The sequence below is a fragment of the Notamacropus eugenii genome, chromosome 1, assembly GCF_028372415.1.
Source record: "Notamacropus eugenii isolate mMacEug1 chromosome 1, mMacEug1.pri_v2, whole genome shotgun sequence".
Taxonomy (NCBI): domain Eukaryota; kingdom Metazoa; phylum Chordata; class Mammalia; order Diprotodontia; family Macropodidae; genus Notamacropus; species Notamacropus eugenii.
This window is the reverse complement of record NC_092872.1, coordinates 749,591,997-749,615,104: the sequence shown is the minus strand read 5'-3', so window position 1 is coordinate 749,615,104 and position 23,108 is coordinate 749,591,997. Positions and strand designations below refer to the sequence as shown.

Genomic DNA, 23,108 nt, shown 5'->3' with positions numbered 1-23,108 from the left:
CCAGGAGATTGGGATTCTGGGACCATGACGCAAAGCAGTAACAATTGGTATTTCTATCATTCTTTTAAATCTTTCAGGGACTTTATGTAACATCTCATTTCATCCTTTTAGCAAGCCTGTATGGCAGGTATCCTAGTATCATTGCCAAGGTTCTAAGGGATTATGAGGTTTTCCCATTGTTACACAGAAGAGGAATTCAAACCTGGTTCTCCCTGACTATCCAAAACTCTAAGCATCACACCATTCAGTCTCTTGTATACTGATGACAACAGATGTACTCCCTAAGGACTGAGAAGAAGGAATATGGCAGGGCAATTTCCAGCATAACCAAGGATCTTGAAAACTGAGATTGGAGGTATATTTAAAAACATGATTTGATATAATTATAAAACTGAATGGTATAGAAAGTGACAGAAGTGATGTAGAAGCAAAAAGAGCAAAATCTTTATGACTAAAGAGAAAATAACATTTGTGATAGGTGAGAAGATGAGACCCTGTCCATGCTTTGAATGAGCTCAGATTCCAGGACCTACATCTTCTTCCCAACTCACCTTGCCTCAGGGCATTGCCTCTGTCTCAAACACCTGCCTGTCAACATTCTCCCAATGCTTGGAGGCCCAGTTCAAATATTGACTATTTCAGACATGCTTCTTTAATCTCCTATTCAGATGTGATAACCCACCCCCACGCCCCACAGAGCCATTATGGAACATTCTTAGGATCTTAATTGCATTTGTAGATACTAATGTACTTTTCTTGTGATAATAAAATGGTTAATATTTATACAGCATTTTAAAGTTTGAAAAGCACTTTACATACATTATCATCTCATTTTCACTCTCACAAGTACTCTGGAAAGTAGGTGCTTTTATTATCCCTATGTTATTGATAAGGAAACAGGTTGAGATTAAGTGACTGGTTTAGGGTAACAAAGCTGGGGGCTAAGATAAATTTGAAACTCTGGTCTTCCTAATTTCAACTTCTGTGCCCAAGATAAAACAGCTATTAAGTATTTGAGGTTGGATTTGAACTCAGGTCTTCCTAACTCCAGATCCATGCTTTATCTATTACATGTACCTCCAAGGTTATATTCACAGCACTGGTGGTGACCATGAACATGCCAGCGTAGTTCTCAATCGCCAAGTATAAAAGACTCCATATAGAAGTCAGAAGAAAAACATTTATTTAAACACCAGACAGCCAAATTCCAGAACCAGAAAGCAAAATCCATCATGGCGACCAAAAACTTAATAAACGTGATTACAGCAGGGGGCAAAACCATTCTCAAAGCTCCCCTCTCCCAACCAGGGCCTTCTCACTATCAACTGTCAGGAGCCTGAGCCTAGCTATGTCAGTTGGCCTGAGTTCTTTCCTTTCTGACCTGACCCCACTCACTCCTTTCCTCCCAGTTCTGCTCCACTCTTCCTGTTCTGCCTCTTCAACAGCCCCTCCTACCACGTGTCCCAGACTTATAGGTGATTTAAGCAGATCATATGAGCCTATTAATTAATGAGAAATATCTTTCCATTTAAGTTATATTACACTGCACCACTTGATTGATCAACTTTTTATTAGAGAACTATCTTAGACTCCAAAAAGACCTGGGTTCAAGTTCTGCCTTGAATATATTCTGCCCACATAACTGTGATCAAGTCCCTTCACTGCCTGGTACTCTGAGTAGCTCTCTAAGATTATAATTTGTAGAGAAGGTACTAATTTGCCTTAATGGAACACATTTACTCACCAGAGAGATTCCTATGCCAATGAAATTTTAGGTTTAGTTCTTATTCCCATGCCCCTTTGCATGGAGGCCAGATTGCATTAGTAATTTTGAATGCCACTTTATAATATTGACATATAATGAACTTGTGGTCCACTTTTCGAAACCCCCAGACCTTTTTCAGACAATTAGAATTCAATGCCATATACCCTTTTTTATTCATTTATGCAAGCATTCATTACATACCAACTATAATACAGATGCCAAATGTGTAAAGACAGAAATGAAAAGTCTTTTTTCTCAAAGAATTTAGATTTTAATGAGGGCAAAAATAAACAGAAAAAAGTGAATACAAAATATGTTCTTAGCAGATACAAAGTAATCTTTACAGGGCCATGGCATTAGTGACCGACCTGATCAGCACTTCCCTGTAGTTGGTAACACTTGAACTGCAATTTGAAGGAAGTTAGGGGTTCTCAAAAGTGAAAGGGAGAAGTGGCAGTATTCTAGAAGTGACAGCCAGGCTATACAAACTCATGAAGATGGACATTGGGATGCTTTGTACATGGGATAACAAGCAGTTCTGCTATATAGAAAGGGAATATGAAGGAGTGATTTGTAAGCAGCTTGACAAAACAACTCTAAGTAAGATGGTGAAAAGGTACACCAAGGTTTAGACACCCTCCTGGATGTCTGAGATCCCAAGAGGAGCCAGAATTTCTGCACAATCAGTCATCTCTGGGGAAGTTAAGGGAGAACAATTTCCTGGCTCAGCCAGAGTTGCAGGGTGAGGTGATGGTGTGGCTGCCAGGATTCAGGCCACTGAACCGCCCATCTTTGCCGTTGTTCTTGTCTACATCTGTAGATGCTGATGAGGATGTGCAGAGAGGAAGGGGCTGGTCAGAGGGATGACCTTGGGCAGCCTCTTCTCTAAAAATTCCCCTCACTTCCAGCCATGGGCTCACCTGCCTGGAAAGAGCACACGAGGATTTTGTCTACCCTCATTATGGTGTCTCTATTGTCAAACTTGCAACAGGAGTTGGGGATAGAAAAGAGGGTCAATCTCTGGTGCTTGGAAAATAATTCAGTCATCTTCTACTACCTTCTGCTCTTGGCAGATGAAGTCCAGGTCATGCTTGTGCAGAGACTTGACCTCCACCATGACTCTAGAAGTAAGTAAAGGAGACATCAAGGTCATTTCCTTGTGGCCTTGTACATCTTTGTCAGGATTTGAGCACAGCAGGACATGGAACAGCTCTTGTCTGACATATCTGTGGGTCTCATGATATACCACATCTGCTCCATGAGCTCCAGGTGTGGAGACAGTCCTCCATGACACCAGAAAATTTTCTGCATGATGATGGTACTGGCCAGGTAGTTGAAGCAGTCTATGAAAGTTTTCCATATCTTTATGTTGTGGTGTCTCCTGTATTTATTATAGAAGCAGTTGATGCTGACACACTCATGAGTACCATGGACAAGTAGGGAGTTCTGTGGATATTTGACCTTGTAGGCCAGTAGCAGATCGTTCCCAGGGACTATTTGATCTAGTCCACATGGTCCCCTGGGAAGATGTAGTTGCTTTCAGGGGGAAAACCTCCTACTCAAGCAATCTGAGCAGGTCATAGTACTGACCATGGATGTCACTGCAGTTCTTGAGCAGCAACTCAAGCTGTAGGAGGATGGTCTGGCCCAGGAAGATCTCCTATGATTTAAGATACAGGCCACAGGTCTTATTCTCAATCAGCTTCATGTTCTTGCCAAGCTGGGAACCCTGCAGTGGACACTGACTTCAGAGCCTAACATATTCTCTGAGTCCCCATCTCCCTCGCCCACACAAGAACTTTAAGGGACAAATAGAAATGTGTAGTTTATTCTAGTGGTAAAAGGGAGCATTGGCCATTTGAGTTTCTTGAGGAGAGGAGAGACTTGATCAGACCTGTGCTTTTGAAACATCAATTTGGCAGTTATATGGAAGATGGATATTGAACAAAGCAATTAACCACTCTTGCTCTGAGTTTTCTTTGCTTTTAATAAGGAGGAAGACTAGATGGTCAGAGAAGGTCCCTTGCACCTCTATATCCTATGGTTCCATGATTCTTTTAAACAATTTGTTCAATTTTCATACAATTATATCAGGTAAGTCCTCCTGTAAAAACAGCCTCCATGCAGAGAGATCTCTGCTATTCATCTCCCTTTCTTCAAGCAGTAGGCGTGTGATGTAATTGGAAGGGCTGGGGCTTCAATTCACCACCAAAATTAATGTAATCACAGAAAGTGTGCATTGATTGAATCAATCAATCAAATATGTAAACAAGGTATGAACAAGTCTTTAATCAATTTGAGAGGAATAACATGCTTTGATTATTGGATAAATATAAATGATGTCACATAGGAAAGAGTGTAATTGACTCAACAGATTAGATACATGTCTGCGTCTATGTGTACCCCAACAAGTGAACTCAGAACTGAGCATTTCAGAACAATTCTATAAAGTAGTAGTAAAATTGTGTAGTAAATTACCCTTGAAAAGGAATTGCCCTTGAGGATGTTGTGTGTGTGTGTGCATGAATGCTTTTTTCCCTTTTCCTCTCCATTGACAATAGGGTAACCTTGGGAAGTATGAAAGATCAGAAGATCTGGAGTTCCCATTATCTCCCAGTATCTCCCCAGAAGCAGTTTGGAAAGCTGCATCTATAATGAGACCTGAGAGAATCACTGAGAATAAATCTAACAGAGTTTCAGTCTTCTCCAAGCACACACCCTCTGAGTTCAGCAGAGAGCTATGCCTAAGGATAACTTCATGAGGATTCTATGAAGAAAGAAAAGTACTTCCAATAATTATCCTTTGTATAGAGATGATTTCTGAATTTGAATCCATATTCAGTTGGTAAATTGTGTTCAAGCAAAGAATGTGCCCCTGGTTTGGGGAAATATTTCTAAAACTACTTCATTTAAACATTTTAAGCATCTTTTTCTAAAAAAATAACTCTAGCTTATAATTAATTGAGAGCATCTCTGATGGGGGCTTATTATCAACAGTACTAAACTTTAGACCTTCTGTTTTATCCCTGTAACCCTGAGGAGCACCTTCTTGGGATCCAAATGACCAGTCTGTGTGGGATTTGAAAAGAAAAGAAAAAAGCAACATTGCTCTAGAGAGTGTGTTGCATAATACATGACCTTTCAGAAATTAGTTAACCATGAAATAAAAATAACCCCAAAATTAACAGATAAAAATGAAAGCAATTCCAAGCACTGAGATTGTTGAGGGGATGTGGTTTGCAAATAGGAGTAAAATTTAAGGATAAAAAGTAAAAAAATTCACATCTGATACTTCACTCCAATGAAATACTCAATCTTCATGACTTAGTTTTCATAAGTACATCTTTAATATCATTTCTGTTTCCCATGAAATCTCCATGTTGATAATCGGGAAGACACGTGTTTTTCTGATACTAATTTATATAACTTGCTGGATATGCTATGAGAACCTAAAACAAGGTTGGTTTCTTCTTAGGGAAAAAAAAAAACACTTTTTTAATTTTAGAATTTTTTTTTGATACATATGATTGTAAATGTGGGAGAATTCTGATGTGGAACTCTTTCCTATGTTGTTCATCTGTTACCTGTAATTGACCTTGGGGTCTTGAGAGGTTAAATGACTTACCTAAGGTCATTCAGCTAGTACTGACTTTGAGCCTACCTCCCATACTGGGCTTACTCTTCAAGTCTAATTTTCATGGCTGTGAAGGGGAGACTGGGCAGGGAAATTTAGGGCATATGATTATTAATGGTTAAAAAAAAAAAAGACAAGTGAGCCTATTGTAAACTCAGTCATATACTATGAAAAGGGCAATAACATTAAGTTCAGTGGAACTGGACTTGAATTTGTGACCTGAGGTGGACGAGTTCTACACTCTCCAAGCCTCAAAAAAAATGTGGGGGTGAGGTTAGATGGCTCCTGGTGTCTCTTCTCTTTCTAAATCTATGATCCTATGAAAAGAAATGAGGTTCTGGCTTACCTCCAAATGAGTGACTCATTTGGTCCACAGAAATATGTTCTGAAAGTTTGTGGGCTTTCTGAGGACAAGCTAGTTTTTTTTTTTTTTAAATACCTGTTAGTGGGTGACCTCCACTTTTGCCCATGGCAGGTTTATTTATGTGGACAAAACTGGCCATAAAAGTAGACCTAATTCACATGTGCATTTTGCCCCTTTATCCCCAAGATCTCCCCACTATTGGAAGATATGTTAACCTTGAGAATTTTGCTTTGCTCATTAAAAAAATAAAATAAAATAAAAATGTGGCTTATTCAGAAAGTGGTAATTAATTTTCTGCAGGGACCAAAATCACTCTGCCTAAAGCAAAATCCTTCTGACATTATGAAATGTCACCATGCAGTTAAAGCACAATTAGAAAGCCATTCTCAGAATAAATCTCATTAGTTTCCAGAGGCCTCATGAATAAAAAGGAAAGGAAATGTTATCGTGTTTGACTTTCATCCCTGTTTTCCAAACAGTTGTATACTCAGGGAAACCAGATAAACACACACACACAGATACACATATGCGCACCCCCCCCCCCACTTATTTTAAGAATGATGAATGACTGAAAATAAGTGTTTTTATATCAGGAGGAAAATCTCAAAATACTTTTATGTAGACTTTGTCTCTCACATATAACTGTTTTTTAGACAGAAAGCAACAAATTGAAGGAAATTCTGAGAATTTTTTGATAGTATTTAATTGTGGGGTCATGAATTAGTGATCATTGTCTTAGAAAATTTTAGACATCAGTTATGGGAAAAGCTTAGAGATTTAGAACTGGAATGGGCCTTCGAAATCGTTACCATCATCATTTTACAAATGAGAAATCTGAGACATAAAGTTTAAATGGTTTTTCCCAGTGTCATTCATATAGCCAGTATGTGACAGAAGCTGGATTTAAACCTAAGTTTCCCTACCTCCAATTCCAGAATTTCCCAATTCATTCACGCACTCACTCATTCTTTAGAGCCCAATGCAAAGGGTATCTTCACAGGAAGTCTTCTCTGATGTTACTGGTTCAGAAAGATCTTCCCCAGATGACTTCAATTAGCAATTTGCTTCACATCTCTGCTAAATTTATGACTGTGAAAAAAGAGCTATCGTCCTGATTAAATGAGGAAACTCATCAGAGAGAAGTAAAGTGACTTGCCCAAGGTCTCCCAGCTGGTAAATGACTCATTGAATATTCTAAGTCAGGGCTTCCTGAGTTTCTTGAGGACAGGAACTGTGTCTTTTTGCCTTTCTTTTAACAATATAGCATAGTTTTCAACACACAACACATTTATCAACTGACTGATTCTGTTTCTTTGCAAACAATGTGTGATGGGTGATCTAAGTAGAAAGGTTATTATTAGTTTTGAAAAATAGTGGCGGCTTCCTGGAGGTGATATTGGAGTTGGATTTTATAGAATAGATATGAAGTCAAGAGTTAAAGAGATATAAGAAATGCATTCCTACTGTAATGAAAAAGACAAGCAAAAGCACTAGGTGGGAGAGTTCCAAGGTCGATGATTCAGAGCTCAAAGAGGTTTCTGAGTTGGCTGCAGCTTGGAAGGCATGGAGGTGAAAAGCAGAAAAGCAGGAGATCCAGTAAGGAAGGCTAGGTTGTGAAGGCCCTGGAAAGGAGAACAAAATAGTGAAATTCAGATGGTAAATGAAAATAGTGATATAGCTAGAAACAGAAATAATTATCAAAGAAAGAGGATGCTTGATTATTTGGACAAAAGTGACATTTCCTTTTTCTGATCATGGTAGCAAACCTGAAATTGTCCTCATGCTGTGAATCCTGTTTCACTCCCTTGAACATGGTTATTGTGTTTGTTTGTCTGACTGCTTGATCCATTAGGGCTTTTTTCCCCATTTGTTTGTTTTTTCCATATCCTCTGCTGAGCCAAATAGAAGGATATAGTTCTTGTTTACCATCTATGGGAATAATTGTTTCCAAGCGTGTTGTTCAAAGAAGGGATTCAGTTCAAGTCCAGCAGCCCCTGGAGCATCTGCTTTGTTAAATATTGTCCCTGTTCCCAGCAAGTTCAGGTTTGCATTGTTAAACATGAAAAACCTAAAGAGGACCTTCTGCAACAAGGCAAAGAGGATAGTTGAATGAGCTCCTAACAGAACCCAGAGGGAATGCCTAGCTTTGGGGGAGAAATCAAAACAGTAAGCAGAAACAATCCCAGATTCCCCGAGACAAGCAAGAGAAGAATCCCTAGTTTTAATTTTAATGATCTGTCCAGTGTCATGAGCTCCACACCATCTCTAACGTGCAAAAAGAAAAAGAAAAAAGAAACAAAAAGATTTATCCAATCCCAGTAGACCCAGCACCACTGAGATTGTCCAGGGGTAGTGAAGTTACTTTGTTTGCATGGAAAGACTTCTGGTCTTGAAGTGAAGGCATGTATATAAGTTCTTGATTAATCACTTTGGGATGTTGGGCAAATCATTACCTTCCATGATCTTCCATTTCCTCATTCAGAAGATGGGCTTAATAATATACGCCCTACCTGCAACAGTGGGTTGTGAGAATAAAATAGGCTCATCTAAGGAACACTTCTCAAGTATTCAGGCTATGGCATGCACACGGGGGCCTCTCTAAACTCCAACTGTGAATAAGCAGCCCCCAAAAACATAGCTCAGGAGCCTCTGTTATTTTTTGTCTTAGAAGACAAACAGGATGCCTTAGTTCAAAACAAACAGTATTTAATTAAACAGTAAGAGAGTTGGGAAGAAAGATTTCTCCCATATCCACAAGGGAATATTCTCTATATGGAGAATTCAAGAATGGGTCAGAATTACCCCTTATCTTAAAGAAATCATAGTGGTTCCCTGGGCCAGCTGAAATCAATGTTTCTTTGTGAAGTCTTTTAAATAATTCTAGATAAAAATTTACCAAAACTTGAAGTTAAAAATTTAAATTTTAAAATTAATGTTAATTTAAAAAATTCCTCCCCTCACCCAACAAAGATAATTGAAAAAAAAAAAGGTTTATGTTTTTGTTTTTTCCTCCCACTTATTTACCTACAAAATATAATTTGACAGGAGATTCAAAACAACCAAACAAATAAAGACTTGGGGATTTAACCTCTATAAATCACTTGAATATATTAGACTGCTTCCCTTCATTGCCCCAACCTGCCTCAGTGCTTTTTTCCAAAACTATCCTCCATGTCTAGAACGTACTTTCTCTTTCTTTTTGCCTGAAGAAATCCTCCTAGTAACGATCAAGCCACATTCAAAGGAAGTCCTCCCTGGCCCCTTTCCCTTCTCAGTAGTGTGACTTTCGTTGTCTTAGAACTCATTCTCTGCTTTCTATCCAAACTTGTGTACTTTTCATACAGCTAACCTTTCCACCGAAAGGAAGAGTTAGACATAATAGAACACCAGTAGATCTAAAAAAACTAAATAAAAAGCCATTTACTAAGATGATATAGAATCCTTCCCTGTCCCCTCCCTATCATGGAGATTGGACACAGTCTTAGAATAGAACGAGACTGTGGTTAATATTCAGACCAGGGGTGGGGAACCTGAAGTCTCACAAGGCCACATGTGGCCTCCCAGGTCCTTGGGTGTGGCCTTTTGGCTGACCCCAAGTTTTGCAGAACATATGCTTTTACCAAAGGGCTTTGTGCTGCAAAGTTTGGATTCAGTCAAAGAGCTGCAGTTGAGGATCTAGAGGGCCACATGTGTCATTTAGGCTGCAGGCTCCCCACCTCTGATTCAGGTGATATGTGTAGTCAAGGTTGCTCTTGCCTCTGGTATTTCTGATTCCCTTTTTTTCTTGGAGAGGGGGAGTCCTCACATGTTTCTTCACTTGACACAGTGTCTTTGATGAAATGATTTATTAGCTGAGCTCTCACTAGACTCTTGGCATCTCAGCCTAGATGTCTTTTGAACCCGAAATTAGCTCTTGTCACCAGCAATCTTGCTCCCAGAGCCTTTTCTCAGTGTTTAGCGAGTATCAATCTTTATTCTTTGCTGGAACTGTCGTTCTCTTTGTCCTCCTCGCCCCTCACCCACCCACTGGAACGCAGACCCAGAGCTCTGTTAGTTTATCTATTTCTTTATCTTTTTTTAATAATTCAATTTGTTTACTTTTAGTTTTTAACATTCACTTTGATATGAGTTTGAGTTCCAAACATTTTCCCTCTCCTTCCCTTCCCTCTTCCCAAGATAGCATGCAATTTGATATAGGCTCTACATGTATAATTATATTAAGCAGATTTCCACGTTAATCACTTTATGAAAGAAGAATCAGAACGAAAGGGAAAAATCACAAGAGACAAAAGCAAACCAGAAAGAAAGAGAAAATAGTCTGCTTCAGCCTGCCTTCAGACTCCATGCTTCTCTCTCTGGATGTGGTTAGTCTTTTCTGTTCTGAGTCTTTTGGAGTTGTCCTAGATCATGGCATCGCTGACAAGAGCTAAGTCTATCTGGTCATCGCACAATGGCTGCTGTTGCTGTCTTATCACCTTATCTTGACTAGAATTAGGACACCCCTGTACTTCCCAGCCCTTTCAGAACTATATAACCACCCCTTCTCCAGTCTTCCCTTCCCCCTATTACAATGTGAGGTCTTTGAGAGCAGAGACCATATTCGTGGATTTGTCTTTTCGTAGAATTTAGCACATGACTGGCATACAGAAAGTACTTAATAAATACTTTTCATTCTATGCTTTCAGATTTGGTGGCATGACATGGAATGTCGTCTGTGAAGGCTAGTACAAAGGTGAGTATGATTTAATATAAAGTAGAGGCAGGATCAAAAAGTATATTCAAATTGGAACAGTATGTTGGGAACAGACTGTGAAGAGCTTTAGATGCAAAACAGAGGAGCTTATAATTGATCCTAGAGACAAGAGGGAGCCATCACAGTTCACTGAGTAAGAGGAAGATTGATCAGACATGCTTTAGAAAAAGCACTTTGATAAGGTTTTAACATATACCAGACAAGGTGCCCTTAGGACAAGGGATGCAGAAAATTCCTACTTACATTCAAAGGATATACAAAGAACTTACATTCTCCTGGAATTCCTTGGCAAATCCTGGACACATAGTTTCTCTTTTCCTTTCTTTTTCCTTCTTTGCATTGAACTTCATCATTTTTGTCTCCTGACTGTTGCACAGTTGTTCAAATTGTTAGTACTTTGGGAAAGAGAGACCCAGTGTCAACTGCCTACACAATTCATATTTCTTCAAATAGAGACTTCTCTTGGACAATCAGAACAAATCAAAGTCCCATGAGCACTGGGGCATTTTCAGACAACGAATTCAGGGCTTGAGGCTATTTGTAATAGTTTATAATGTTCTGAGTTTTAACTAGGGCTGAGCACCTGGAATTGTGCACAAAGGCACAGAAGTTTAAAGGATATTAACAGTGCTCCTAATCCTTCAGTAAATAAAAATAGCTGAACTTATTACGCAGTTGGTTAAAATCATTCTCCTGTATTCTGTCTTTTAGATAAGATTCTCCTCAAGCCCAAACTATGCCCCATCCTATCTAAAGTGGAGGTCTCCCCCCGTCACAATCTCACAGTGTTCTGATATCTCTATTTCCCCTTGCCTCTGAGAAATGACTTCTGTACTCTCTTTGGTTTTTGTCATTGATTAATAGCTATAACTAGGTCAAGTCAACTGGGACTTTCCATCAGATTGCTGAAATTCAAAAAAATAAAGCAGTAACAGCATTTGAACTCCCTCAATAGGTACAAGTGACTGAACTTAGAATTTAATTGGCAGAACATGGGGTGGGGGACTCAACCTATTATTTCACTGCTATAGGGGACACTCTTGATGAGGAAAATTCTCTGCTTATGTAGGATACCATGTTCTCTGGGACTTTGACCTTTGGAATATTGAGAGGTTAAAGGAATCACTTCGTATTTCATGTAGCCAGTACATATCAGAGGCAAGGCAAGACACAACTTGAACGCAGGTCTTCTTAGCTCCAAGGTCAGCTCTTTCATCCCTATGCTATGCTGATTCTCAGAAGTCATCTAGAATGAGTTAAAATATGAATCTTCCAGATGTTATGCTTCTTCCATTTCTGGTGATCTTCTTCCCCTCCTGCTCCCCTCCCCCAATGATAGTCATGCTTGCCAGCAGGCTCCTAATGTCCTGGAGTGTTTTCTCAATTGAATCTTGGTCTGTGGGTTCTTCTACCACTCCCTATTAAATTTTTCTTAAAAAATTTCTTAAGGATATGTTTCCTGCTACATTCTCCATATATATGTCATAATCCTTCTCTAAGCATATCTCTGAAAAGTCTTTTCCCATCTTAAAGAAAAAATGGATGCATTCTTAGGTCCATTTTTCAAATCTGTCTTTCATCTGTATTCTTAAAAGGCGCTACCACATCCACACTTAACATTTGTCTCTTCTAAAAGGAGAGCTAGTATTCCTTCCAGATTTGAGTGGCAAGGTTGCTGCCTGTGACTTTGCAGTTGGGTAGACAGTGCCATGATTATGATGTCACAGAGGGAGGCTGGATGATTTCAAGTGAACAAGCAGCAGCTGGAACAGATGTACTCATAAGAGAAAAGACATCCTCTAGTTAAAAATAGCCCCCCAAAGGATATCACCATAAAAACAAAATAAGAGGGACAAGAGAGGGTGACAAAATATGGGCTTGTTGAAGACATGCTGAAAATATTGAACTGTTTCTTTTTTTTTTTCTCCCTGTAGAATTGAATTTCAATCTGGAATAAAATGATGAGTTCCTTCTTGTCCTTGAGAAGCAGCTTGGTGCGTTGATTAGAGCTGTAGACTTAGAGACAAGACTTCAGTTCAAACTTTGCTTCATTTATTTGCTAGCTGTGTGATTGATGTTAGTCCAATTGTTTAATCTTTCTTTGCCTCAATTTCCTCATCTGTAGGAATAAGACATTCAATGGCTTCTGAGGTCCCTTTGAGCTCTAGAACCTTGCTCTATATAGCAATGCCTTTAAAAAATTCCCTGATAAACCATTATCCGTCCATTCCTTGAAAACACCTGCTTAATTAAAAAGCCAAAATCAATCCTGACCTTAAGTAACTCTTATTCTTATCAGTAAGATGACCAATAATTAGGTATTTACAAGGGATATACAGAATAGAGGGAAGGTCATGCAATGTAGAAAGGACAGAAAGATCAGGATAACCCTCCCTCTTAAAGAAGGTGAGATTGAGCTAATATTTAGAGTAATCCAGGGGAAGTAAGAGACAGAGATGAAGGAGAAGAATAGTCTAGGAGTGGGGTTAACCTTAAACACAAAGTTCACAAGAGGAGAGATGGATTGTTGTATAAAAAGGAAAGCGAGAAGACCAGTATAGTTAGATCACAGGGTGCGTGAAGGGGAGTGAAGTATTTCCAACTAGTAAGGTAGGAATGTTATAAAAAATGTGAAGGACAAACAAAAGAGCTAATTTTTGATCCTGGAAGTAAAATGGAACAGCTGGAGTTTATAGAGTAGGGAGAAGACATGGGCTGAACTACACTTTAGGAAAGCTGAATAGAGAATGCACTGGAATGGAGAGCAAGTTGAGGTGGGGAGACCAGACACCAGGCTGTTGCCATAGTCTAGGTGAGAAGAGATGAGGGTTTGAACTAGGGTGTGTGAGTGAAGAGGAGGGGTATATATGAGACATGAAGCACCTCTTGCCGCAGGCAGATAGATCATTGCTGTTGGATAGATCTTTTTCTTAGATTGCTTTCCTTACTAGACTGAAATCTCTACCATCTTCCCCTATTCCTAGTCCTTTCCACATCTCAAGTCATAACAGTGACTCCTCTTCTGTAAGACAGACCTTCACCTGTTCCAGAATGGTTGTCTTATTAGCCTCACCCAGGTCTTTTCCTTTTGGCTAAACCCAAGATGAGAGAATCTCAGACTTGAAGGGGGACATGAGACCATAACAAATGAGTCCTTCATATTATAGATGAATAAGCACCCGAAGCAACTTTGGGCTTCTTCAGGGGACATGGCTTCCAGTGGCTCCTTCATCCTGATCTCTCTGGGAATGCTCTGTCCCACCCATGTCCCTGGGTCCATATAGGATATGCCAAATGTGGCTAGAGCAGCACAGAGTACAACAGCACTTTTGGTTTTTTTGTTTTGGATACTATACTGTCCCTGGAGACAGCTAGACCCTTTAGTGAATACATTTGACCTGGGCTCAGGAAGACTTGACATCAAATCTCACCTCAGACACTTAAATAAAAGCTTTGTGATCCTGAGTAAGTACTTCCTTCAGCTTCAGTTTCCTCAGGTATAAAAACGGGATGATAATAGAACTTACCTTCTAGGGTTGGAGTGGTAATAAGATAATATTTGTAAAGTGTTTTGTGAACCAAAAAATCTTATATAAGTCCAAGCTGTCATCATCATCATCATCCTCATCCTCATCCTTCTCCTCCTCATCATAAGGTGCTGGATTTGGAGTCAGAAATCACAACTCAAAGTCCCTGATCTTCCACTTACTGCCTGGGTGATCTAGGCATTACTTAATCTCTACAAATCACTTAAACTCTGCAGGATTCAGTTTCCTTCTTTGTTTAAAAAATGGAGATGGATTAGATGATTGCTGAGATTTATCTATCACTTTATCCTGTGTCTTACAACAGACCAAAAGAGAAATCTCCTCTGTCCCTTCTCTTTTGTTCATTTATTTTAGCTACCGTCTGTACTTCTGTGCTCTAACTAGAGGACATTACTTTAATGAGTACTCCATTTCATCTTTTTGAGTCAACCCATCAATTTAGACCAAGGGTGGAGAGCCTGTGGCCTCGAAGTCACATGTGGCTTCTGGGTCCTTGAGTATGTCCTTTTGACTGAGTCCAAGTTTTACAGAACAAATTCTTTCATTAAGGGGATTTGTTCTGTGAAATTTGGATTCAATTAAAGGGCTGCACTTGAGGGCCACGTGTGGTCTGGAGGCCACAGATTTCCCACCTCCTATCTAGACCATTAGGATCATTTTAAATCACCATTCTGGCATTATGTGTATGCATCATCTGCTATCTGCCCTTTTATTTGCATCCATTTATTGATGGGAATGCTAAAAGAAGGTCCTCAAAATAATGTCTCAACTGTTTTACCTGTGTGATCTTATGCAAGTCACAGAAAGTCTATGAACTTCAGTCTAGCTGTCAAAACTGGGGTTGGAATAGACATGGCCTCCTACATGGCCCCGTTGACTTCTAAATCTAGGATTCTAGAATCCCATTACACAGCAAACTCCCACAGCACAGCTATTAGAATATTAACTGTCTGAGGGAAGGAGTTTTTATTTTTGTATTGGATTCTATGTCTAGCACAACATCTGAAATACAGATTTCTTGAAATGAGCCCAGTCGAATTGCGTTTATAATGTGACCCAACTTGGATAAAATAAAACTTATCATGAAAGCTTTGGTGGAGTTTGGGTCAGTTTAGTCACTGAGCAGTTGGAAAGCTAAGCTGTGCAGTACAAGGTATAGATTCTAATATAGATAAAGGAGATAAAGAGTTAAACATCTCTTCACTTCAGACATTATGTAGAAATAAATTCTACCAGAGTCAAGGAAAACTGACTCATTGCAAAGGACACAGAATTGGCTCCAGATGCTTCAGTTTCATTAATACCTTCAGGAAGAAAATTTGACAGCTTAACCCTCATGTCTTTTAAAGGTGAATGCAACCTATATAGCAATGGGATAAAATAAAGACAAGTAATTTCATTTCGAGGCCATGCTCAGACACAGAGCAGCCAAATAGTTCCAGGAACCACTTCTAAGTTACAATGAGACAATTAGGTGATGGTGCTTTGGTTTCAGGTAAGTTGGGGAGGATGGTGGGAAACTTGGCCTGTATCTTACATCAGGTCAGGACAAGGCTGAAGACAGAGTCTTTGCTGAGATGTGCTAAGTCAGACAGAACTTCAGCTCCTTGATAACTCCTGCATCCTTCTTCCCAGTCTCTTAATGACTACCTCACCCTGAAAGGTTGCTTTTACTGCTGACTTCCCACTCACCTTAGAATTTTGGGTGGCTACACTCTAGAGAAACCAAGTTTCCAAACTGAGCTCAACCCTTTGGATTATATTCACTTGGATAATAACTGGTACCTGAGTTAACAAGTCAAGAGGCATTTATTAAGTACCTACTATGTGCCAGACACTGTAGTAAATTCTTGGGATGCAAAGAAAGGTAAAAACTTGTCTCTGCCCTCAGGGAGTTCATATTCTAAAAAGAGAGACAATATGGAAACAAGTACCTACAGGATATACACAAACTCCCCAAACTCTTTCCATAGGAACTTACTGCCTCCCTACCAGCTTTGTATTTTGGCCGAGAAACCAGCATCTGTCAGATTCTTGGTGGAGTATTAGACATTTATTTTGAATGCATCACTATCGGTATGAACCATACTGCTGTAAGTGAAGGGTTCAGTCATGACTTCTCATGCTGGCATCCTGAAGGCTGAAGAGACATTCTGGAAAGACAAGACCTTGAAAGTTAAGATTTGTGATCAGGAGGTGAAGGCAAAAGACAACTACAAAAGTGAAAAAGAACTGGGATTTTCTGGAAACCATTTCTCAAGAAGAAATCCTGGGTCAGTAACAAGGTCAACAATTAATAGTCAAGATGATGATGAGGAGAGTGCATGCATTTACATGCACATTGTTTAGCATTACAGATTTTAAAATTTAAAAAAATGAATCATCTAGATTCATTTGGATTTTTTTAATCAGCTAGACTATATTTACTATTCTGTAGTTGAGGGTCCATTTAGACTGATTGATTGGCCTAAGGTCACCTCACATTGAGTGGCAGAGCCATTTGATGAACCCTTGTCCTCTAGCTTCAATCCCAGCCTGATTTCCCCTGCACAAAATTGATGCATGCTTGAAGAAGTGCGTGAGAAAGAACAAAGAGCAGGCTTCTGTTCCTCTTCCCTCACCCCCAGTCTGGAAAGCAGCACCAGGCTATTGCACAGATGGAACATCTGGATACTCAGTCTTCTTCAGAGAATAGATTTCCTTCCTCTATCAGTTCAACAAAGCCTGATTTATTTTCCCAGAAAATTATTCCCTACTGACACCAATAAGCAACCAATTGCCCATGCTTTATATCTCCTTTAAGACTTAAAAAGTTAAATTGAGCATAGACCTCGGGCTACAAAAGTTTTATTATGTATTCTATTCCACTCAGTTCAGCAAACATTGATTAAGCGACTGGTAGGAATCAAGGCCCTTTCTTAGTTCTTGGAACACAAGAAAGGAAATTGATGTACACTTTCCCTCCTGGAGCTTATGCTTTACTCTACTGTATAGCAATACTAATGGTTGATATACGTTTAAAACACAACTGAAAATTTCAAAATATCAGAAAATTCTGGTGAGGAAACTCTCTCCAAAAATGCTGATTGGTACTAGATCTGTTTTTAGTGAATAGAGAGGAGTCAATTAATAGAATTCCAGAATAAAGAATAAACGAGAGATTAAGCAATGTGTCTGGGAGCCTTGCTCTCTATCACAGCACCTTAATGTTTCTAAGTGTTTGGTAATGTGTGTGTGTAGATATACCCATATATGTCTATGTACACATATTGTTGAAATTCTGCCCCTCTTTCAGGGTGACTCAGATCCCACCTCCTCCAGGAAATGCCCTGATTGTCCACAACACTAACTTTTCCCCCAGCATCAGATGGTGACTTCAATACTCTGCACCTCTGTATCTTTCCTCTGTATTTAAGACATTTTTATTTCATCAACTTTAAAAGCAGCATGACATAGGGACAAAAATGCTTTACTGCAGTATTAGAGTACTCTACCTCTGACACTTTCTGGTTGTGTGACCCTGCACCAGTCACTTATCCTCTTCAAACTTCAGACTTTAAGCTTTCCCCATCTCTAAAATTTTGATGTTAATCTTCAAAATGTCTACTCTGCAGGATTGCCTTAAAGTTAAGATGGAATAAATAAAATGAAATAAAAATTACCAACGCCAATTACATCTTGTTACTCAGTTACAGATCTAGCTCAGTTTGGTTTCTGTTTAATTATGGGTCTAGTCCAATTTATGTCTCATGAGAAAATATTCTATTAAGAACATTGTGAGACAACTCTGTGAAACTAGCCCTGTGAAGCTGGGATGCTAGCCCAACTCTACCTGCTGCTTAGCAACCCTTTACTAAGGGTCTACCCTAGGTTATACTGACCAGAATCCCAGGCAGATCTGAAAGAATTTTGTCATGATTATATAGCTCAAGTAATCCATGTGTCCTAACTGAAACCTAGAGCCATACTGACCAATAAGTTACTGTTTCCATGCTCTTTCAATTGAATAGATATGTAGGAGGAGTGGGAGACCTTTTTTTTTTTCCTGATTTCAGGGAGTTGCATTTGTTCACCCTCCCCCCTCCCAACTCTCAAAATTCACTAGCCCCCCTTGAAAAGCCCCTAATCTTTCCTCCAATTAGAAATTACATTGCCTAATCTTATATCATAGTTTATATCTTGCTGACTGTGTTCTCTTAATGCACAGAAAATAAAATGTCTCCCTCTGTATTAAGGGTCCAGTGCCAAGCTGAGGAGACCTGGTTCCAATTTCTTATGCAATTGGCATGTGTTACTTAACAAACTGATATCCTCTCAAACCTGAACCTTTGTTTCCTCTGTTATTTCTGATTTTACCTGTCACAACTCTGTCTCTCTCTTAATACACACACACACAGACAAATACATACATGCTAGCTATTTTGTACACATCCATACAATTCAATCCAATAAACATTTTGAAGTGCGAACTATGTGTCAGACTAAATACTAGGGATATATAATTAATAAAAAGAAAGCCACTGCCCTCAAGGAGCTTATAATCTAAAGGAAGAGCCATTACATAAAATGAGGTAGGAAAGGGGGCAGTGAATAGGATGTGGGGGAGAAGGGGTACCAGGTCCATCTTGTTCCATGGATTTAAAGCAGGCAAAGTAGTAGGTACAATGTGGAGTGAGCTGACAGTTCCGCATCTGCCCTCTCTAAAGAAAGGCATTGGGAAGAGTTCGGTACCCTGTCCTTCAGCTCTCCAGAGTGGAGAGGAAGCCAAGGGAAGTAGAAGCAATGTGAATTTGCTCTGTGGTGTTGAATTTAGAAGTGATGAGCGTATCCTGGCGGGGAGAGGAGGGACATTTTGTTCCTTGGAGTGGAAATCAAGTAGAGAAGCAGATGAAAAGCAAAGTATAGGTATGTACACACTTATACTCATATGTATAATTTGTATACTACCATTAATACAGCACTTTAAGGTTTTCAGTATGCTTTACAAATATTATCTCACTTGATTTTCATAGGAACCCTAAAGCGTATTTATTATTATTATCCTGATATTATAGATGAGGAAATAGAGGCAGAGTCAAGGGATTTTTCCCAGGGTCGCACAACTAGTATCTGAGAACAAATTGGAACTCATGTCTTCCTGACTCCGTGTCTGTCTTCATTCACTGTGCCATCTCGCTGCAGGGCGCACTAGACTAAGGGCAAGAAGCCAAAGTTCAATCATTCAATAATTCATAGTAGGATCCTGCTAGGCAACAGAGGTACAAAGACAAAAGTGGGATAATTGCTACTGTCAAGGAGTTAGAGCTCTATGAGCACACGATGAGGATATTTACAGGCAATACAAGGCAGAGACAAAATTAGAAACAAGGGAATTTAACGTCAGGGGAAAACCCTATCAAAATGGAAGGAAGGAAGGAGAGAGGAAGGAAGGAAGGAAAGAAGGAAGAAAGGGAGGAGAGAGGAAGGAAGGATGGAAAGAAAAAGGGAAGGAAGGAGGGAGGAAGGAGACTTTATTGAATGTTTAACATGTATCAATCGTTATATTAACATTAGAGACACAGATAGAAAAAGTCTTATGTGATTCACCTCTGTTCTAGGACTTCTCTTCTTCCAGATACCTGGTATTCATTTTCCATGTATTCTAACATACATACATGTGTACATGTGTTCTTCTTCATTAGAAAGTAAGTCTGTGGCATTCCCTCTCAGAGACCATGTCCTGAAGACTGGAGCAGGCAGAGAGGGAGAATCAAAATCCTAGGGAAGTTTCAAGAAAACAAAGCTCACAGAATGGCTCTCCAGGAAGAATGGGGAGTTTCCTGTAAAATAGGGAACCAAAGCCCCCAACACTTGTCCCCTAACAATGGGAGTTCTCAAAGTGGGGTAGGAGAGGAGCTCTCTACTTTTGACTCTTCCTTCACACAAGGACTGGACGGAACTTCTGAGGGGGGTGTGGTAAGGGAAGTCTTGTTCAGTCAGGGTCCAACTGGATGCCTCTGAGGACCTGTTTGTCATGTGAAGTGCCCCATCTTTTCTCCATTTACCTCCAGAAATAATCCTGAAGATAGTAATAAAATAATGACAGTAGTCGACAGTTGTCTAGAAATTTGAAGTTTAGAAAGCATTTTTAATGTTATCTAGTTTAATGGTCTTAACAACCTTATGGGTAGAGAAGGAAATGGTAAACCATTCTAGTATCTTTGCCAAGAAAATACCAAATGGGTTCCAGATAGTCGTATATGACTACAATGACTGAATGTTACAAACAACCTTGTGAGGTAAGCGTTATTATTTTCCACATTTTATAGATGAGAAAACTGAGACTAAGACCTTTATATAGTATCTGTTATATGTTAGGCATTATGATCAGCGCATTTCAAATATTATCCCAGTTGATCCTTCCTTTTTTAAAAATTATTTTATTTGTTTTCAGTGTTCTACAATCACTTCCATGTATCTTAGATTTTTTTCCCCTCTCTCCCCTTCCTTCCCTTCTGCATCCCCCACTCCTTCCCTGAGATGGTGTGCAATCTTATATAGGTTCTACACATACATTCCTATTAAATACATTTTCACCTTAGTTATGTTGCACAGAAGAATTAAAATGAATGGGAAAAACCATAAAGCAATGCAAAACAAACCAAAACATAATACAAAAGAAAATGGTCTGCTTCATTCTGTGATTCAATTCCATAGTTCTTTCTCTGGATATGGAAGGTGTTTTCCCTCGAGAGTCCATTGGGAATTTTTTAGTTGCTTGCATTGCTATGAAGGACTAAGTCTACAGAAACATTCCCCATTCACTGTGGTCGTTGTTGTGTACAAACTTCTCCTGGTTCTGCTCCTTTTGCTCAGCATCAGCTCATATAAGCCTTCCAGGCCTCTCTGAAGTCTTCCTGTTTATCATTTCTTATAACACGATAGTATTCCATTACATTCATATAGCACAATTTATTCAGCCATTCCCCAATTGATGGGCATTCCCTTGATTTCCAGTTTTGAACCACCACAAAGAGAGCTGCTATAAATACTTTCATATATGTGGAACCCTTTCCCTTTTTATGATTTCTTTGGGATATAGTCCTAGAAGTGATATTGCTGGGTCAAAGGGTATGCACATCAGATGGTCCTTACAACCACCTTGCAAGGGAAGTGCTATCAGTATCATTTTACAGTTGAGTAATAATAGGATTTTACAAAGGCTAAGTGACTTATCTAGGTTTACCCAGTTCCTAAGGGTCTGAGGCAAAATTTGGACTCAGGCTTATCTCTGAGTCCAGCATTTTGATACCTAGTACTCTAATAACTGATTACACAGAAAAGCAACTTCAGAAATTTGATTTGGACTGAGCAGGTCTTATTCTATAGGCCAGGCTTAATGGTCTCAGCCCCCTGAGACTGAAGTGACTCAGCAAAGAATAATAACTTATGTCAACATAGACTTTATAAGAGTTTGTAAGAATTTTCTTCCTAAAAGCACACGTGTGTGGACATATATGTACAAAATGTACATTTATGTCTATATATACACACATGCATGTACAAACACATATTTATATACAAAATATTTCTTCCATATTGTAGGGGCTAGGAATGCAGTAACCCCCATGATCTGGAAAATTCCTGTAGAATTGTTTGGCCTTCCCTGATAAATCGGATTTTTTTTGTTTTATGGGGTTTTTTACAATACTTTCTAAAATTTTGGTTAAGTATTTGGTCATAGGCTCTGCCATCTGTTGACCTTCACCTATCATCTGTGGCTTCTACAAAATTCCACCAAAATTCCAATTCAGTTTCTGATGTCAACTGGCAGTATATCAAAACCATGATGGGGAAAGCTGTGATGTGGAAGGAATAACTGTACATACCTGTGCAGATATAGCCAGGAAGACCTACTTTCAAACCCAGCCTCAAATACTTACATATACATGTATGTGTGTGTAGATATGTTTTTCATATAGTTTTTTTCATAAAGTTTTTCATAGTTTTTCAAACTATGCTGTTTAGTGTCACAAACAGTAATCCAGACTTGGTCGGACAAAGATATTGTCAAGCAGGCTTGCCTAATACTCCTTTCTGGACACCATACCGCTGTGATATGGGCAACCATGAAAGTCAACTCCATTTTTATCTACATTAATACTCAGTATCTAGAACTATGGTGTTATTATTCCTGTTATACTCTGTTTAGATCAGACTGACTGCGTCAAGGGTATCAAAGTAAAGCACCTTCTTGGTGCTTTACTTTAAAAAGCACATTAATAAGAGGAAGGAGATTTGTAGCTGGAATCCCTCCAGTCTATACCTTATATTTGGTTGAAGGAATTGATGACTGATTCCTAAAGAATTGAGCCTGAAGAAAAGAAGTCTTAAGAGCACCATGTTATTGATTTTTAAAAATTTGAAAAGCATTTCTATAGAAGAGTGTTTCAAAGTCTTCTACTTAGTCCTGTGGGGCAGAACTAGTAGTGAGGCATGCATATTAATAAGTTGTATTTAGAATGATTGTTAGGAAAAGCTATTAGTGATGCCCCCAAATGGAATGGGTTGCTTTTGGAAATTCTAGGTTCTTCGTCTTGATGTCTTAAAGAAGAAGTTACATGGTCATTGTCAAATAAGTGCTAGAGAGGATTCCTTTTTGGCTAACCTCTGGAGTAGAAAGTTACCAAGGACCTTCTTACTTTTAGATTGTCTGATTTATAAGCCCTAAGGCTGCATTGATTTTTTGAGAGCATTTTCTCATAGTTAATTCATATTGATGTTTCTTTCAACATAACCTGTGGTCTAGTCATGGTTCTCTTATCCTGTATTTGTGAAGTTAATGTCTTAAACCCCCCAAAAAGAACTTTATGTCTGCTTAATTAAATTTTATTTTATTAGATTTGCGCCAGTGCTTCAGTCTGTCAGGACCCCCACTGGTTTCCTTCCTTCCTTCCTTCCTTCCTTCCTTCCTTCCTTCCTTCCTTCCTTCCTTCCTTCCTTCCTTCCTTCCTTCCTTTCTTTCTTTCTTTCTTTCTTTCTTTCTTTCTTTCTTTCTTTCTTTC

At 39.1% G+C, this 23,108-nt stretch overlaps 1 long non-coding RNA gene and 1 pseudogene across 2 annotated transcripts; one reads left to right on the top strand and one right to left on the bottom strand.

The window, feature by feature from the left end:
• The first annotated feature begins 227 nt into the window (after nt 1-227).
• LOC140524608 (uncharacterized) lies at nt 228-17,216 on the top strand. 2 transcript variants are annotated; one of them, XR_011973785.1, is made up of 3 exons: nt 228-355; nt 10,449-10,495; nt 16,038-17,216. It is a non-coding gene; the product is annotated as an uncharacterized lncRNA (long non-coding RNA). The 2 variants fall into 2 exon arrangements; XR_011973784.1 differs by lacking the exon at nt 16,038-17,216 and adding an exon at nt 12,451-12,502.
• LOC140530003 (serine/threonine-protein phosphatase PP1-alpha catalytic subunit pseudogene) lies at nt 2,651-6,713 on the bottom strand (annotated as a pseudogene).
• Nucleotides 17,217-23,108: the final 5,892 nt, after the last annotated feature.